The 2,958-nt window shown below is 57.0% G+C and overlaps 1 pseudogene; it reads right to left on the minus strand.

The window, feature by feature from the left end:
• Nucleotides 1–807: 807 nt before the first annotated feature.
• On the minus strand, nucleotides 808–2,715 carry LOC141372238 (uncharacterized; annotated as a pseudogene).
• Between the last annotated feature and the right edge of the window lie 243 nt (nucleotides 2,716–2,958).

The raw sequence follows: 2,958 nt of genomic DNA on the forward strand, positions 1-2,958 counted from the left end.
TGAGAACTTAGGGCCCCGCTCCTCAGTGCGCCCCCAGAGAAAAGCAGTCACTCCCTTGTCCCCGGTCTCCGGCCGCACTCCGTGCTCACCTGGCCTGTGACCGAGCATTGCTATCTCTGGCACCCGACCCCGTGTGGAGTCTCCAAACCCAGCAGATCCCTGCGGTGCACTCCCGCGCCGCTCCTCCCTTGGAAGGAAGGGGAGTCTCCCCGGATCTGCCGTTTGTTGGGTCCCTGCTGCAGGAGCAGTGGCCCGACTGGGCCGCGGATCACAGTTTATGGCAATGATTTTGCCCTTTGTTGTGTGTCTTCCAGCTTTCTGCATTTCCCTGGTTTCTGTGTGGATATCAGGAGGAACCAGCCCTCTCCTTTCTGGGTCAGGCTGTGGTGTCCCTGCCGGACTAGGGGTCTCGGTCCCGAGATTGTGCCCATAATTCCTAAAATGGCCTCTAGTATTACATCTGATGTGTAATCCATTGGGGATTTCAATATCAAATAAGGGAAATTTTATGACAAATTAACACAGAAGAAAAGAATCGCCTTTGAAAATAGGGGGGCAGACACAAAGGCCCCTATTTAGTGATTCCAATTACAGAAACATTAGGAATACATAAAGGAACAGAGAGAGAAAGCAGCTTAGGGGTTGCCGGGGTCTGGGATTGGGGAGGAAAGGGCAGGGAGGGCTTCTGGTTTGGGGACTACTTTGGGGAATGAGATATTTTGCGGCAATGTTCTGGGGTGTCGTGGGACAGCATTGGGCATGTACTTAATTCTCATGAAGTGTTCAACTGAAAACAAGTAATTATATTTAAAACAAATAATAAACAGTATATAGGACGTGGAAGGATAAAATATCAGTTGATATGTACCAGAGAGAAAGAACACAGGGCGAGGGGATGAAACAATCGTGCGGGGTCTCGGTTTCAGGTGATGGAACTAAGAGTAATTGTACAAGGGGCTCTCCCTGCACGGCTGTGGGCTCTGGATGAGGCTGTGGGCGCCCTGCAGGAGCAGGAGTAGGGGCAGGGCTCAGGATAGGGGCAGGGACACGGGCATTGACAGAGGTAAGAACAGGGGCAGGGACAGGGGCAAGGGGAGGGACAGGGTCAGCAGTAGTGGCAGGTGCAGGATCCAGGGCAGGAGCAAGGATAGGAAGTGGGTCAGGGGCAGAAACGGGACCACTGTCAGGGGCAGGGGAAGGTGCAGCGGCTCTGGCAGGAGTACGAACAGGGGCAGGATGAAGGGTAGGATCTGGGTCTGGGACAGTGGCTCTGGCATTGGCAGCAGCAGGAACAGGGGCAGAGGCAGGAACAAGAGCACAGGCAGGGGCAGGGACTGGGGCAGGGGCAGAGGCAGGGGAAAGGGAAGGGGCAGGAGCCGGGTCAGGATCTGGGTCCGAGGCAGGGGCAGGGGCTGGGTTGGGGGAAGGGTGAGTGGCAGGAATTATAGCAGGGGCAGGGGCTGTCGCGGGAGCAGGTGCCAGTTCTTCCTGGACAGCACCAGGCTCTCCCTGGGCAGGTGCTGGTTCACCTTCCGGCTTCTGGTGTCCTACTGAAGTCACTTCAGGCATATACCCTCCTTCCAGATTCGGCTGAGCTCCTCAGGTTGTGGAGCAGCTGTGAGAGGAGAAAAGCTCACCCACATGCCTCCTCTCTGTAGGCCTTTGCAGAGACAGAGCCCAGCCCAGGGTCTCCCAGAGAAGCCACAACTGGGAAGGAACCCTCACGGGGACGTCTCCCCGACTGCAGTCCACCGCTGTGTGCTCTGTGCCCAGTCATTGCTCCTGGCCCCACACCAGCCTCTGGGAGTTCCTTCCTGTGGGGCCAGCAATGACCTGTCCCCACACACCACAAACACCCAGCCCCAGCCTTCTCACCCTCAGCCTCATCCTCCAGGCGTTCCAGCTCCTGGACCACTGTCCGGTGGACAACCACTTGGGACAGTGTTCTGGGTGATGTAGGAGGTCTTCACCTACAATCCCCAGCACCTGCTTCTGGGGAACTAAGTGGGGTCACCTCCTCTTTTGAGGAGATGTAGGGCATGTCCACCAGCCTCCTCTCCATGTCCTCCGTCCCTTCTGCAAAGACAGGGACTGGTAGCCGGCCCTGAGTTATCACAGCCCTTCCCGACCATCCGCACTGTCCTCCTGCCCAGTCCCCCTGCTGCTCCCAGATCAGACACAGACCTGTGCGTACACAGCCCTGCATCCGGGAATCAGTGACCCATCCCTGCATGGCTTTCGGGATAAACCTTGGTCAGAAGGGGCAGCGCCCGCACACCCCATCCCACACAGCCAGACTTGACCTTGAACATGACCTGCCCACTTGGTATCTGACCCCTCATCAGCCTGCTCCTGCTCGGGTTGGCCTCACCCTGCATGACCCCTCTTTACACACGCATATACACACACACGCACATACACACAAACAAACACCCCCATTCACACACGTGCAACCACACCCGGACTCACACACAGACACACACACACACACACAGACACACACAGGGAGAGCACCTGGGGCTACACAGCTCATCAGAGTTAGTGGGGCTGCATGGCCGGCTCTGGGCCTCCTGGTGTCATTTTTATGTCCTTCCGGCCAAATGGCCAGAGGCGGTGGGGAGCCCTGACATGAAATCCCCAGCAGGGGACAGCGTCTGCAGGGCACGCTTTCTTCCACCTGCAGCCTACGGACCTCGGAAAGAAACATTCAAACATCTTGGTTTGAAGATCTCCAATGAAATGAGCTGGGCAGGGGGCTGTCTGAGGAATGTGGGTGCCTGGTTACCAGGGTTCCAAATTCTGTTGGGCTCTGTGGTCAGGGAAGTGAAGTCACCACTGCCTGGTTTCCCATTACCAAATTCCTCCTCACACAAGAGCCAACCGAGTGCCCCCCTCCCCCGGCTCCTCAATGCTCACCCTCCCCCATGCCGCATCCACACAGGGACACCCATAGCCCAC

Source organism: Callorhinus ursinus, unplaced genomic scaffold, assembly GCF_003265705.2.
Source record: "Callorhinus ursinus isolate GAN/ISIS: 27379988/994484 unplaced genomic scaffold, GSC_fseal_2.0 scaffold3486, whole genome shotgun sequence".
NCBI classification, from domain to species: domain Eukaryota; kingdom Metazoa; phylum Chordata; class Mammalia; order Carnivora; family Otariidae; genus Callorhinus; species Callorhinus ursinus.